The following is a 16,888-nucleotide window of genomic DNA, read 5'->3' on the forward strand; positions in this document are numbered from 1 at the left end:
CCACAACTTCTCTGGGCAACCTGTTCTAGTGCCTCACCACCCTAACAGTGAAGAATTTCTTCCAAATATTAAATCTAAACCTACCTTCTTTAGTTTAAAACCATTCCCCTTTGTCCTATCATTACACTCCCTGACAAAAAGTCCATCCCCAGCTTTCCTGTAGGCCCCCTTTAGGTAGTGGAAGGCTTCTCTAAGGTTTCCATCAAGTCTTCTCTTCTTCAGGCTGAACAATCAAAGCTATCTTAGCCTGTCTTCACAGGAGAAGTGCTCCAGCCCTCTGATCAAATTTGTGGCCCTCCTCCAGACTTGCTCTAACAGGTCTGTGTCTTTCTTGTGCTGGGGGTCCCAGAGCTGAACGCAGTGCTCCAGCTGGGGCCTCACAAGAGCAGAGTCAGGGGGAGAATCACCTCCCTTGCCCTTCTGGTCATGTTTTTGTTATTGTTGTTGTTTGTTTTTTTCTGTTTTGTTTTGTCTTGTTTTGTTTTGTTTTGGATGCAGCCAAGAATACAACTGACTTTCTGGACTACAGTTGCACACTGCCATCTCATATTCAATTTTTCATCCACCAATACCTGCAAGTCTGCATAGTTTGCTCTCAATCTACTCATCCATCCATTCTTTGCTACCAAATAGTCCATCCATCTAATCCAAGTCTCTCCAATTTAGAGACAAGTATGTGTGTGGGACAGTATCAACTTCTTTGCACAAGTTCAGATAGATGAGATCAGTCGCTCTTCCCTTATCCACTAATGCTACAACTCCTTCATACAAAGCCAGCAAAGGCATCAGAGAATATGTGCGGTTTCCACTGCTTGAGGTAAGAGCTTGTTCCTTGCAGACTGTAAGTACAGACAGGCTGCTGTCAAGGTAGCCAGTCACTCAGATCACATATCGACAGCACTCAGGATCTGGTTTTGTATCTACCATCTAATGAAATAAAATTTTGTTTAGGAAGTCTTTCAACACTGCTTACAAAACATCTTTAGATGTTCTAACTTTCTTCCTCTTTCAAAATCTTCCCTTCCCTTCCCTTCCCTTCCCTTCCCTTCCCTTCCCTTCCCTTCCCTTCCCTTCCCTTCCCTTCCCTTCCCTTCCCTTCCCTTCCCTTCCCTTCCCTTCCCTTCCCTTCCCTTCCCTTCCCTTCCCTTCCCTTCCCTTCCCTTCCCTTCCCTTCCCTTCCCTTCCCTTCCCTTCCCTTCCCTTCCCTTCCCTTCCCTTCCCTTCCCTTCCCTTCCCTTCCCTTCCCTTCCCTTCCCTTCCCTTCCCTTCCCTTCCCTTCCCTTCCCTTCCCTTCCCTTCCCTTCCCTTCGCATTTTTAAAGCCAGATACAACTCATAAATCAGACTGGTTATATAGCTTGCCATAAGCCATATTCTATATAAGCCATATTTTTGTGATACAACATATCCAACACTTTAACAAAATAGCTTTTAGAAAGGAATTTCGAAATCTGTGCCACTTCATTCAGTCATATGGCTGAATCATAGGTGCTTCTTCATCTACCTTCACTTGTAGAATAAGACAGAAGGAATTTCTGGTTTTATTTCATGGGCCAATTAACAGACAAGAAGGCTTTGAGGTAGGATTTTCACGACTTTCTGAAATTTATTCTGAATTTTTTTTATTGAAATGTAATTCTGCAGGGAAGAATAGAGTGAAGGATGAAAATCTTTTTGATGACATTATTTGTCTAATTAAAGCTATAGCTGACATCATTTGAAACTCCTAAATCATCTCAGAAGTTTTGCAACATATTTTTTGTCGTGGTAAGGGTAAGATCAACTTTTGGAAAAGTGATGTAAAAGAACATAATCTAGGAGAAAGCATAGTGATGAATGCAAAAGATTAAGATTATTGGACAAAATTGTACTGAAACCTGAACAAAGTTTATAAAGCAGACTTCAAATCCAGTTCTCTTTTGAGCTCTATCACTCTTTATGAAACGTCAGCATTCCTAATTGCCAAGAATACAAAAGGCTGCACCCACGTTCACTAAAGGTTGAATGAGGTTGAACCTCACATGACACCAAGCTGAGTGGTGCAGCTGATACAATAGAAGGAAGAGATGACATCCAAAGGGACCTGGACAAACTTGAGAAGTGGTCCCACGTGAACCTCATGAGGTTCAACAAGTCCAAGTGCAAGGTGCTGCTCCTGGGCCAGGGCAATCGCAGACGTGAGAACAGAATGGTAGAAGAACTCACTGAGAGCAGCCTTGCAGAGAAGGACTTGGGGGTTCTGGTCGACAAAAAGCTTGACGTGAGCCAGCAGTGCGCACTTGCAGCCCGAAGGCCAACTGCATCCTGGGCTGAATCAAAAGAGGAGTGGCCAGCAGGTCGAGGGAGGGGATTGTTCCCCCCCTGCTCTGCACTCCACTTGGAGTAATGCATCCAGGTCTGGAGCCCCCAGCACAAGAAGGATGTGGATCTGTTAGAATAGGTCCAGAGGAGGGCCACAAAGGTTGGAGCACCTCTCCTACGAAGACAGGCTGAGAGAGCTGGGGCTGTTCAGCCTATAGAAGACAAGGCTCCAGGGTGACCTCATTGTGGCTTTTCAGTACATAAAGGGGGCTTATAAAAAAGATGAAGAGTGAATCTTTGATTAATCAGTTAACAACAGGACAAGGGGGTGTGATTTTAAATTAAAAGAGGGGAGATTTAGATTAGAGGCTAGGAGGAAATTCTTCACTGAGAGGGTGGTGAGGCACTGGAACAGGTTGCCCAGAGAGGCTGTAGATGTCCCGTCCCTGGAGGTGTTCAAGACCAGGTTAGATGAGGCCCTGAGCCACCTGATCTAGTGGGTGGCATCCCTGCCTATGGCAGGGAGCTTGGAACTAGATGATTTTATAATCTCTTCCACCCTGAGCCATTCTATGATTCTGTGATTAAAGGGGGAGATACATTGCTTGAACTGAATAAGTGTAGAGGCAGCAGGATTCCTGTGACTGTATGGAGAACTGTGAGCTATCCTCTCAAGTAAGTTTCCTTTCTTGGAATGCAGTCTAATACTTAAAATTTTGGGGCAGGTCAAAACAAGATTGTCAGTGCATGTATCTGTAGAGCAAGGCAGCAGGAGCAGTAGTTGCCAACAGCCCACAGTGCACTGTAGAAAGGCTGTTAGAGGCCATCTTTAGTTTTTCCTGAGTGGGATGAGGTTAGGAAAACCCTATGGAAAAGAATTGCTTTGCTGGTTTCACACAGTTAACACACACTGCAGCAGTCGTGTAACTCCATTAATTTATGCCAGGGCTGTTCGGGTCACATGGGGTTATCTAAAAGACCATCACTACTTTTCATAAAAAATTTGGATGTAAAACTTGAAGATTTTTTGAGCAAGTTCACAGATTACACCAAATTGGGTGGAGCTGTTGACTCCATCAAGAGTGGTGAGATCTTGCAAGGAGATCTGGACAAATTAGAGAGCTGGGCAATCACCTAAAATATGAAGTTTAACAATAACATGTGCCAGATTCTGCACCTGGGAAGGGGCAACCCTGGTTATACATGCAGACTGGGGGATGAGAGGCTGGAGAGCAGCCCCACAGAAAGGGATCTGGGGGGTTTTGATCGACAACAAGCTGAATATGAGCCAGCAGTGTGCTCTGGCAGACAGAAGGGGCAACCATATCCTTGGATGCATCAAGCACGGCATTGCTAGTTGGTCGAGGGAGGTGATTGTCCCGCTCTACTCTACGCTGCTGCAGCCTCACCTCAAGTACCATGTGCAACTTTGGGCACCACTGTACAAGAAAGATGTAAAATTGTTAGAGTATGTCCAAAGGAGGGCTACAAAGATGCTGAAGGGTCTAGAGGGCAAGACATGAGGAGCAGCTGAGGACACTTGGTTTGTTGAGCCCGGAGAAAGAAGACTGAGGGAAGACCTCATGGCGGCCTGCAGCTTCCTCACGAGGGGAGTGGAGGGGAAAACACTGAGCTCTGTTCTATGGTGACAGCAACAGGATCCAAGAAAATGGCTTGAAGCTGTGACAGGGGTGGTTCAGGCTGGATATCAGGAAACGGTTCTTCACTGAGAGAGTAGTTGGGCACTGAAACAGGCTCCCCTGGGTAGTGGTCACAGCACCGAGCCTGCCAGAGTTCAAGAATAATTTGGACAACACTATCAGACACATGGTCTGATTTTTGGGTGGTCCTGTGTGGAGCCAGGAGTTGGACTTGATTATTTTCCAACTCAGGATATTCTATGATTTGATGATTCTACTTGCATAGTTGATATCCCATATCCAACTATGGCACTATATTTGGAAACAGGCAACTAGTAATTCCAAGCCTGATAAGTACAGGATATCTTGAGGAAGCATGGGATGACAGAAAGAAATGCCTACCATGGTGGATATTGTGCCACTTTTCCCCTCACCTAGAGAAGAAAAAGGTTATTTGACTTTGCCAAATATCAGACTAGGAAAGGATGGTCTATCTTTAAGGCTTACACATTGATGGGTGCAAGAAAAAAAGGAGCAAAGAAAAGATGCTGGAGGTGAGTTTTAAGATAAGATTCCTAGTGGCTGGAGAAGCATTATGACAGGGTGCACACTGTGTCTTCTTCTGTGGGGTTCATGCCCAGAGCATCTGCATACTGTGGTTATACAGATTTAAAAACAAATAAATAAATAAAAATGAGAAGTCAGGAACAAAATTACTATTTACCCTTGAGAATAAGTTGTTAAATTGTTAATGACAAAAGGTAAGGACTCAAATGTCACTGTTCCTAGGGGACTGTTTTTAGGAAATCTAATGCAACTCCATGGTGTCAAAGCTGAAATTGCTAAGAAGACCTTACTGGCAGAAACTGGTGGAAAACTTCTCCAGTCACAGGAATTGTTCTTGAACAAAAGCCAAGGGAATCAAACGTGACTAGCTTCATCAACTAGTGTATTTTTGATCATAGGAACAATCAATTTGCAGCTCAAAGATTAATCAAAGCAATGTAATTTGACAACCTGCTAAAACTTATGAGATCACAATGCCTTTCCTAGAAATAGGATGCCATTAAGCATCATCATCATCATCACCATTCTCCCTGTAGAAACCCTCACCATTTCAGCATTATCAGTTTCAATTAATAGCAATGCTTTGTGGAGCGCACCTGTCTGGCGTGAGTAACCTTTGACTGCTTGACAACATGTGCTCCATTTTGCATAATGCTGTTCCCTTAACTTTTATTAAAGGTATAGTAACTCACCAACAGTGTACATTTTTGACAAGGGCAATTTTATTTATTGTAAGAGGAAAAACCTGGCAATACTTTTATTTTTGCCTTGACAGGCTTAATAAATTCAGTGGCAACCATGCTAGAGATCAAAGTGAGGATGAACCATTAGAAACTCAAGCACATCCATACTAGAACATGCAGTAATATTTTCTTCTTGATGTATTTTGAGTAGATATGTATTAGGAACTGTGCACCATGCCAACCGTCTTCTGTATTCCATACAATGATTGCTGCATTTCTACACTTTCAGAGCTTAGTTAACTGCCATACACACCACTGTTCTTTCATTATTGATATATGATCCCATTGCAAAACTTTGTTGTTATGTTTTTAAATAAGCATCTTTTGCAGCTGCCTGGAGTGTATTCTGCTTGTCATTGTTTACTAATAGACACTAGCATTGCTCCATTCCTTGTTTATTTGATACTTTGATAGTAGGTCTCTGGGGTTCATTCCACTTCTAGGCCTGTGCTTGTTCCATGCACAATAAGATTCTGAGCCCATTTATGGGCTCCTATGAACCCCAGTTATAAGAATGACTTATATGATTTTCTCTTAAGTTGTATTTATTCTGTACTCTTTAATTAAAATAATGTTGATTAAGGATCCAATGTAGCCAGCTTCACAGAGATAATGTTCTTATCTATAAAATGTTAGCCAAGAGATCTTTTTGAAAATATGGAAGCACTTTAATCATAGAAATATAGCATTGAATATTACAGAAATTTGAATTATTTTACAGCAACTTTCAGTTGTTTTGCTTTACATATAAATAGTTCAGTCAGTAGAAATGCTTACTAACAAAGAACAACAAATGGCTACACATACATTTAAAAAGAAACATGATTTCTAGACATACAATTTGAACTAAAACCAACGAGTTCTGCAGCTAAGTCCCCTTGCAACTCGAAGTTCAAGTTCTGGGTTTAGAAGCCTATAGCTGGCTTCAAAGGCAAAATGTGAGTCCAGAAAAATGTTCTTTGTGTCTGCTTAACAGAGGATCATCCAGATCATCCAGAGGATCATCCAGACCATTGCATAGGTCTCCCACTTTAAGTGCCTATTGAGCAAGGCAGCTAATCTGTTCATATAATAAACTTTACACACTTTTATATTTGAAGTCTTTTGTATGGAAAAGAATGGAGGGAAACAGTGAAAACTGGTCTTTGTGGATCAGTTAAAAAAGTAAAGAAAGAAAAGAAACTAAACTGCTTTTTCATAGTGGTTCTTTACCCTACCTTTGACTATACTTGTTCTGAATCTGTCAGCTGGAAGGTATCTTCAGAATAGTATTTGTGTTTGCAACTCTGTTCAGTCAGAGATCAACATTATGTTTTTCTTTTCTGGGAGTGAGTGAAGTCTACCACCCCTAGTCGAACCATGTACATGTTACAAAGCTAAAGCTTATTCCTTGTGACCACTGACAGTGGTGATAAGACAGAGACATCCGAAGCCTACTCAGAAGCAGGCAGCAGGGAACGGCCCAGAAAGCTGGACTGAAGCCACAGCCAGGTCCAGAAAAATGTAGTGAAATCTGTTTTGTTCTCGTTCTCTACCACAAGTGCTGGATACTGGCCTTTCTTTAACCTGCATCAAAGCCTTATCTCCTAAAATAACTGCATGAAACTAGGAGCCATGATATGGGTTCCTAATCATTTGCGTGTGGTTGGGTATTTTAGTCCTGCATTAACACCATTTCCAACTGCTGGAGTCATCGCCTTCAATTCAGTAGGATGAAAACGTGAAAAAGGGACACTGCGTGAGTTTATCAAAGACTGTAGAACAAAATTACAGTAATTAAGAGCCATTGATGAAAGAACAAAGTGTAAAACTATGACAGACTAATGCAAAAAGGCAGATTGAAAGCATTTCCATAATCTGAGATGAGCTGACAACTGTGACAAAGTGAGAGGGGGAAGGGGAAACCTATTAATAAGCACAGCAATGTGCTCTGTTAAGAATACCATCTTTGTCTCATTTCCCACGCAATTTTCACGCATTATAGACAAGGAAGCTACATAGATAGTGTGGCTTAGCATATCATGGTTGTGTTCTGGGCCACTGTAAGGAACCAGAAACCCCTTGATGAGTTTTTATTATGAAAATTTATGGAATAACATATTCAAAATTAATTTGTTTGCACGAATCAGTAATCTCCCCCAGCTTTCTCAATGTTCTCGTAGTGGTTTTGAAGCCTGTAAAATGTAGTTGCCTTTTCATTGCTAGGAGCCATGGGGAAGTCTGAGATGTCTTTCCAGAACCAGCTCTGGTGGTGTATGCAAGAGAAAGCAGGCACAGAGTGAAGGGGCTGTCATTTCTTCTGGTTACTTTACCACCTCTGTGACCACAACAGTTACACCTGGTAGAAGCACTGCTTCTCTCTGCTCAGCTGTGCATGGCTTCATGATTTATTGGTCTTCATTATAACATTCGTTAAAACAGTGGTGAAAAAGTGCCTAGCAATGAAAATCTATAAAGATTTCTGATGTTACTATTTTTATAACCCCTCTTAGGTATTAGAATAACTCAGCGTTTTAAACTGAGACAGCTTTGTTTTGAAATCTTGATAGCAAAATTTAATTTCAGTAGATGTTCTTCCATTTAATTTTTCATTTTTTTATTTTCCTCTTTACCCAAATAAATCTTTACTAAATGAAAACTTTAATTCTACATAATCAAAGAATGTGCTCTGCACTTTTTAGTTGCACCCATTCCTCTAGTTGTTTCAATGGATGATATTTTACTACTTTTTACTTCTCCACATAGAGAGCTGCTGTTTGTTATTTTGGAAACAAGGCATTTAATTACTGGTGTGATAAGCACAAATGGAAAATAGCTGTTGTGTACTTTCCATACCACATTTTTCAACTCTATCTACAAAATATCTGTATAATAAATTTGCTTTATATTTACAGTATTTTACAGATTTTAGATCCGAATCAGTTTGATTAAAATTCCATTTTGAACTTAAAGATTTTCTATGAGAAGAATGTAAATATGTTAAAATATTTTCATTATAAGTAAGATAAATGAAATGCTATTATTTTTTTCCTCCAGAGGAAAGGGGAGAGGTAAACCAAAGTGCCTAATTTTAACATCGGAATTGTCAGAGTTGCCATAGTAATTAGTGCTAGTAATTTTAGTGTTCACATATTCCACTTCAATTTGACAGCCTCTGCGTTTACAAGAAGTGACTCCTGAGAAGATATCACCAGCCAACTGACACCGGAAAGCTGTAGCGACATATCTGATAGGATTTGGTATAGTTACAAAACAGACCCTCAGAGGAGGAATAACATCAGCAGGCTTGATCTGTGACCACTTTGTAGCCAATTCTGAACTTATTTATGCTTGTGTGGTCATATGTTGCTTCTGAAAGATAATGCTTTGTCATACTTTGATCATAAAGTTGAGCAGGCATTACTGTTCTGGTACAGAAGTAGCACTTTCAGTAGAGTACCTCAGCTGACCTCATTGTGGGGAGAGTTCAGAGCTCCTTGTAATGGGTACTGGGGAATAAATGACCTGTAGAAAAGTAACTATCTCTTAAAATTCAGAATGTCTCTGACAAATCCTTACAGTCTGACATATTTTAAGTTAGCCTTTTCCATTTTAGTAATCTGTTATTATATTAGAGCTTTTGAATATGTAATATTCCTGTTAATAAGAACATAAGAAAATATGTCAAGAGCACTCATTTGCAAGTGAGATTGATATATCCCTATTCTCTCCTATTTTGACAGGAGTGCTGTGAAGAAGCCCATGCAATTGTTTTGTCATGGAACTCTGTGTTTAGCAGTCAGCAGATACTAGAGTGTCTGGGAAAAATATCTCCACACGAAATATAAAAACATGTAGGTTGTAAGGGGAAGGACAAGGAGTGAAAGAAAAATCTGCTTCCAAACTTGCCCTTGTTGCTAGAGTCCAGAGTCCCTCTTCACTCAAAGAATGTCTTGAAGATGAGAAGCCCTCCATGTACGCACACTTCTTTGTATCACTAGAGTAACATTAATGGCTTGGCTTTCACTCTTGTCATTATACTACACTGCCAGAAAGCTGTATTTCCTGGAGGGAAAACGTTACAAAAAAGACTTAGTTACTGTATGTCCCATTAGCAGATAATAATCTTATTGAGATGGGAGATGGTCACATTTCTAAGTGATACCAGGTTTATTTTTAGTTCATTTATGGGACTTGAAAAGGTATGGGTAGAGTGAATCTATTCAAAACAATCCTTTTAACTCCTGAAATTTCAGCTTGAGTATGTCTGATAAAACAGTAAACAGATTTCAGAGTAGATAATTCAGTGTAATACAAGCTATATTTATTTGCAATTCCACTGACCAAGCAGACAAAAAAAAAAATCTTTAGAGACACTGACTTGAGTTAAAGAAAATACAACAGATAATAAGGGAGTTACTCAGCATTTTTTTTTTTGAATTTTCAACAACCTTTAGGGTTTTTTTTTTTAATTTGTTTTTGTTTTGTTTTGTTTTTTTCCCTAGAGGGAATGGTTCTATGAGAGAGGAAAAAAAAAATTAACTATTTTTCTAGCTGCTGATATAAAAGAGCAGATGTTTGAAGCAGTTGTGATCGAACCAGCAAAAAACCTTCAACAGTACACTTAAACTCTAAGTACTGACAGAGGTTTCTGACATATATTATGCAGGGACTGTTTATGTTATTTTTATTGTCACCACATAAGGAAAACTTAAGAAAAAATTGAGAATGTTTAACACATTATGAAACAATTTGTAAGTAATCTCCTATTGTTTATTTATCACATATTATTCAATACCATGCAAAAGAGAGAACCTGTAGAAGGAGCAATGTTGCTTTCTTTCTTATGTCTTGCCCCAGAAATACATTTTCTTGCTTCCATATTTCTGTTTTCCCTGTGTTCTCTGCATTGGCTGTACTGGAGAAAAGAAAAAAGAAAAAAAAAAGTGGCTTGTTTCAAGAGATATATATTAGACAGGTATAAAATAAGTATTAAAATTACTGGAATACTCTCATGAGCCATCAGGGTTTTTCTGCCTCAGGCTGTACTCCTGAGGTACGCAAGCTTGGGAGATGAAGAGAGCTTTACAAAGGAGGAAAATCTAAATTTCCAAATTCTATGGAAGAATATTTCAAAAGAAATAATCAGAAGACAATGTTTTTTCAAACTAGAGATCCTCAAGATAGCAAGATATACTATTTCTCCTTTATATATATAGACCAAAGGATTAATCAGTCCACTTATGGTTCATTGGAAAAGAAACTAAAAATAATATAGTCCATTGGATCTCTTCAGTTTCTCAAGTTCAACATAGTCCATAATCTTTCAGCCTATGTGAAATGTTAAATAATCATGCAGACATGTTAGAGATATTCAATATCATGTTATTCCTTAGAAAATTCCTGAAATTTCACAAAATTTCATTCCTCCTTTATTTGGTAAGTATTTTCAGCTATTTAACCTGTTTAAACTGCTCCCTGTCACAGCAGAATTACATGTAAATATTAGTGAATGGCAGACCTCAAAAGGATTACTAGCACAGGTGAAATGCCCTGAGGTTTAGAATCTTATCAAAGCCCTTTAGTTGTGAAATTGGTCTGAAATTCTCACAAGTACAGACCTTCTCCCAAAAGTCTTGCAGTTTCTGGGCAGGAAATATTATGGCATTGTGTTGTCTTGCTATATTTAATTATCTTCATTTCTCTGAAATCAGATATATGAAAATGGTTGTAATTTACAAAGACTGAAAGAAATTATATAGAAGCACCAGCAGACAGTAAAGCTAATAATTCGTTGCAAAATTCCAAATGCAATCAGAACATCCTGTAGCTACAACCAGTATCACTGGCTGAGAAGGTCCTAAATTAATTTCAGCACAAATGCTCAGAAGCAGACAATAAATAGAGTCTCTAACAAAAGGACACAACTTCACAAACGTGTTTGTATTGCTAGAGACTAATTACATTTCTGTTGTTGATTTGTGAAAAATTGAGTATGACTGGAGAAACAGATAAACATCCATTTCTTTATCCACAGTGAACTCAGTTTATCAATGGGATATATATGTTCATCCATTTGCACTGAGAAGAAAGTATGAAATCCTTACTCCTTGTATCACATCAATTACATCAAATGGAAATAATAACACACCCTAAGACTCATAGAAGTCATTTTATACTTATGCTATAAAATAAATTCCATATAATTCTTTCAATTAGGACAATACCCAAACTATTTTCTGGCAACAAACTGATCCTGGTTTTCCTGAAAGTGTAGAAGTTAGAAAGTAAAATGCTTAGATATAATTGCTCTGTAGCACACAGTGAAGATACGTGCATACAATGTTTACAGTTCAAGAGTAATTTTTTATAGTATATTTTTATATACAGACCCACACCAGCAATGGATGAAATCGAGGATAGTCTCGGTTTGGTTTCTTCAGCACCAGATTACCTGGGGACCCAAAAGCAAGGTGGTGTTAGCATACTTAAAAGGGGTTTACAAAAGAGATGGAGAACAACTTTTTGCTCTGTCAGATAATGGTAGGACAAGAGGGAATGGTTTTAAACCACCACCACTTGCCGAGGCGACCGGCTCCGGGGCAGACGCGTGCTGCAGCGGAGCGCGGGATCGGGACAGGCAGGGCTATTTTTCGGGCATCGAGCCTACGTGAGGGAGCCGCCAGGCACCGGCAGCCCTCGTGAGGGAGGCTGACGAGGCGTAGGCGGGGCCAGCAGCGACAGCGTCAGCTCCTCCCCCCGGCCGTTCAAAGGCAGCCCTTAGGGAGCGCGAGCGACCAGGAGCGCGGCGACCAGGGCCGGCAAACAGGGAGCGACGCGGTGGGAGTGACGCGGCAGTTAGCGAGGCAGTTGGCGCAGGCAGGGCGGAGCGCTCACACCCGCCCATAGGGACAACTCCTCTAACGGCACTCTCCTGTCGGCTGGGCTACAATGGTCTCCACCAGGCACGGTGCCGTCTCTAGGAAGTCAGTGCACACCCAGACCGACTGCCCGTCCAAACATGCGGCAGTTCAGGTCTCCGGATGCGGGGAGTGTCTGAGCCTCTTGCTGCCATCGGCGGGAGGCAGGGAGACTGCTTGCGTGAGGTGCGAGCAGGTGGACGACCTGGTCCGCATGGTGGCGGAACTCAAGGAAGAGGTGCAGAGACTGAGGGATATCAGGGAGTGCGAGCGGGAGATAGACTGGTGGAGCAACTCCCTGCAGGGCCAGAGGGAGAGGGACCAGGGTGAGACGCCCCAAAGGGGGGTGGACCCCCTGCCCTGTTGCCATCGGGCAGAGGGAGGGGACCTGCGAGTTGAGGAGGAATGGAGGCAGGTCCCTGCTCGACCTCGCAGGAGATGCCCTCCCCTGCCGGCACCGCCTTCCCAGGTGCCCTTGAACAATAGGTTTGAGGCCCTGGGGCTCGAGAGACCCGTGGGTGAGGATGAGGTAGGAAGCCTACCCGGGAGGATGCCTGAGGTGAGGAAGTTGACTCCACGCCTCAGGACCGCCTCCACCAAGAAAGAAAGAAGGGTGATTGTTGTGGGCGGCTCCCTCCTCAGGGGAACGGAGGGCCCTATTTGTCGGCCTGACCCCACACATAGGGAAGTCTGCTGCCTCCCTGGGGCCAGGGTCAGAGACGTTACCAGGAAGCTTCCAAACCTGGTTCGCCCCTCTGACTATTACCCGCTTTTGATAGTCCAGGCTGGCAGCGATGATGTTGAAAAGAGAAGCCTCAGGGCCATCAAACAGGACTATAGGGGGCTGGGACGATTGGTGGAGGGAGCGGGAGTGCAGGTGGTGTTTTCGTCTATCCCTACGGGGGAAGGGAGAGGCACGGAGAGGACGCGGAAAGCTCATGTGGTTAATAGGTGGCTCAGAGGCTGGTGCCAGCATAGAAATTTTGGGTTTTTTCACCATGGGGAGCTTTACTCGGCACCCGGCCTGATGGCCCCAGACGGGTCTCTATCTCCAAGGGGAAAACGGATCCTAGGCCAGGAGCTGGCGGGGCTCATAGAGAGAGCTTTAAACTAGGTAAGAAGGGGGACGGGGCTCAAACAAGGCCTGTTGGAGCTGTGCCGGGGGAAACAATGGCTAGGCCGGGGAAGAAGGCGATGGCCCAGCTGAAGTGCATCTACACTAATGCACGCAGCATGGGTAACAAACAGGAGGAGCTGGAAGCCATTGTGCAGCAGGCAGGCTACGACTTGGTTGCCATCACGGAGACGTGGTGGGACCACTCCCACGACTGGAGTGCTGCAATGCCTGGCTATCGGCTCTTCAGGAGGGACAGGCAGCACAAAAGGGGTGGTGGCGTGGCTCTCTACATTAGAGAATCTTTTGATGTTGTGGAACTCCAGGCTGGGAATGATAAGGTTGAATCCCTGTGGGTTAGGATCCGTGGGAAGGCCGGCAAGGCTAGCATCCTGGTGGGGGTCTGCTATAGACCGCCGAACCAGGATGCGGAGACGGATGAGGAGCTTTATAGGCAACTGACAGAAGTTGCAAAATCGTCGGCGCTTGTCCTCGTGGGGGACTTCAACTTCCCGGACATATCCTGGAAACACAACACGGCACAGAGAAAGCAGTCTAGGAGGTTTCTGGAGAGCGTGGGAGATAGCTTCCTGACGCAGCTGGTCAGTGAACCTACCAGGGGTGGTGCCCCGCTAGACCTTCTCTTCACAAACAGAGAAGGACTGGTGGGAGATGTGGTGGTCGGAAGCTGTCTGGGGCAGAGTGACCACGAAATGGTAGAGTTCTCTATTCTTGGCGAGGCCAGGAAGGGGACCAGTAAAACTGCTGTCTTGGACTTCCGGAGGGCTGACTTTGAGCTGCTCAGGACGCTGGTTGGCCGAGTCCCTTGGGAGGCGGTTCTGAAGGGCAGAGGAGTCCAGGAAGGCTGGGCGCTCCTCAAGAAGGAAATCGTGATGGCACAGGAGCGGTCCGTCCCCACGTGCCCAAAGATGAGCCGGCGTGGAAGAAGACCGGCCTGGCTCAACAGAGAGTTGCGGCTGGAGCTTAGCAGAAAAAAGAGGGTTTATAATCTTTGGAAAAAAGGGCGGGCCACTGAGGAGGACTACAAGGATGTAGCGAGGCTGTGCAGGGAGAAAATTAGAAAGGCCAAAGCTCATCTGGAGCTCAATCTGGCTACTGCCGTTAAAGACAACAAAAAATCCTTTTACAAATACATCAACGCGAAACGGAGGACTAGGGAGAATCTCCATCCTTTACTGGATGCGAGGGGAAACCTAGTTACTAAGGATGAGGAAAAGGCTGAGGTGCTTAATGCCGCCTTTGCCTCAGTCTTTAGCGGCAATACCGGTTGTTCTCCGGACACCCAGTGCCCTGAGCTGGTGGAAGGGGATGGGGAGCAGGATGTGGCCTTCGCTATCCATGAGGAAATGGTTGGCGACCTGCTACGGAGCTTGGATGTGCGCAAGTCGATGGGGCCGGATGGGATCCACCCGAGGGTACTGCGAGAACTGGCGGAGGAGCTGGCCGAGCCGCTTTCCATCATTTATCGGCAGTCCTGGCTATCGGGGGAGGTCCCGGTTGACTGGCGGCTAGCCAATGTGACGCCCATCTATAAGAAGGGCCGCAGGGCAGACCCGGGGAACTATAGGCCTGTCAGTTTGACCTCAGTGCCGGGGAAGCTCATGGAGCAGATTATCTTGAGGGTCATCACGCGGCACTTGCAGGGCAAGCAGGCGATCAGGCCCAGTCAGCATGGGTTTATGAAAGGCAGGTCCTGCTTGACGAACCTGATCTCCTTCTATGACCAAGTGACGCGCTTGGTGGATGAGGGAAAGGCTGTGGACGTGGTCTACCTTGACCTCAGTAAGGCTTTTGACACCGTTCCCCACAACATTCTCCTCGAGAAACTGGCTGCTCGTGGCTTGGACTGGCGTACGCTTCGCTGGGTTAGAAACTGGCTGGATGGCCGGGCCCAGAGAGTTGTGGTGAATGGAGTCAAATCTGGTTGGAGGCCGGTCACTAGTGGAGTCCCCCAGGGCTCGGTACTGGGGCCGGTCCTATTTAATATCTTTATCGATGATCTGGATGAGGGCGTCCAGTGCACCCTCAGTAAGTTTGCAGATGACACCAAGCTAAGTACGTGTGTCGATCTGCTCGAGGGCAGGAAGGCTCTGCAGGAGGATCTGGATAGGCTGGAGCGATGGGCTGAGGTCAACTGCATGAAGTTCAACAAGGCCAAGTGCCGGGTCCTGCACCTGGGCTGCAACAACCCCAAGCAGAGCTACAGGCTGGGAGATGAGTGGCTGGAAAGCTGCCTGGCCGAGAAGGACCTGGGAGTATTGGTGGATAGTCGGCTGAATATGAGCCAGCAGTGTGCTCAGGTGGCCAAGAAGGCCAACGGCATCCTGGCCTGTATAAGAAGCAGTGTGGCCAGCAGGTCGAGGGAAGTGATTGTGCCCCTGTACTCGGCTCTGGTGAGGCCGCACCTCGAGTACTGTGTTCAGTTTTGGGCCCCTCGCTTCAGGAAGGACATGGACGTGCTCGAGCGAGTCCAGAGAAGGGCGACCAAGCTGGTGAGGGGTCTGGAGAACAAGTCTTACGAGGAGCGGCTGAGGGAGCTGGGCTTGTTCAGCCTGGAGAAGAGGAGGCTCAGGGGCGACCTCATCGCTCTCTACAGTTACCTGAAAGGAGGCTGTAGAGAGGTGGGGGTTGGTCTATTCTCCCACGTGCCTAGTGACAGGACGAGGGGGAATGGGCTAAAGTTGCGACAGGGGAGTTTTAGGTTGGATGTTAGGAAGTACTTCTTTACCGAAAGGGTTATTAAGCATTGGAACAGGCTGCCCAGGGAGGTGGTGGAGTCACCATCCCTGGAGGTCTTTAAAAGACGTTTAGATGTAGAGCTTAGGCATATGGTTTAGTGGAGTACTTAGTGTTAGGTCGGAGGTTGGACTCGATGATCTTGAGGTCTCTTCCAACCTAGAGAAATCTGTGAATCTGTGAATCTGTAAACTAAAAGAGGCGAGATTTAGATTAGAGGTTAGGAGGATATTCTTCACTGAGAGGATGGTGAGGCACTGGAACAGTTTGCCCAGAGAAGCTGCGGATGTCCCATCCCTGGAGGTGTTCAAGGCCAGGTTGGATGGAGCCCTGGGCAACTTGATCTACTGGTTGGCATCTCTGCCTATGGCAGGGGGTTGGAACTTGGTGATCTTTAAGGTCCCTTCCAACCTGAGCCAGTCTATGATTCTATGTTTCCTCTTATAAGAAAACTCTACTACTGTCTTTTGTAGACATGGGTTTTGCTGTCCTTTCTCCTGATTTTTTTTTTTTAATATTGCTTAATAGTAAATTACTTTGTAGGTAAGGCAATGTAGTAAAGTGTAAAATATTTAGAGAGATGTAACAGACAAGAAAATTTTGGGTTGGCTGCTGTTAGTGTCATATTTATATCTGTATGATCTCCTGGCTCATAGCTGAGTCTGACTACTGCAGTTCTTTTTACGTATAAAGTCATTTTCGTAAGGCTCTCCAGGTAGCACATTTCTGAGCTATTTGGTTTACAAACCCTTGCCAATGCATTGCCTGGTTATTGATATATTTCTCTTTAAGATGTGACACACTTTATCTGACTGTTTTCCTTGCATTCAGATTTTCTTGCACTGTAAAAATTAAAATTAACAACTAA

The sequence above is a fragment of the Anser cygnoides genome, chromosome Z (genome assembly GCF_040182565.1).
Source record: "Anser cygnoides isolate HZ-2024a breed goose chromosome Z, Taihu_goose_T2T_genome, whole genome shotgun sequence".
NCBI classification, from domain to species: Eukaryota; Metazoa; Chordata; class Aves; order Anseriformes; family Anatidae; genus Anser; species Anser cygnoides.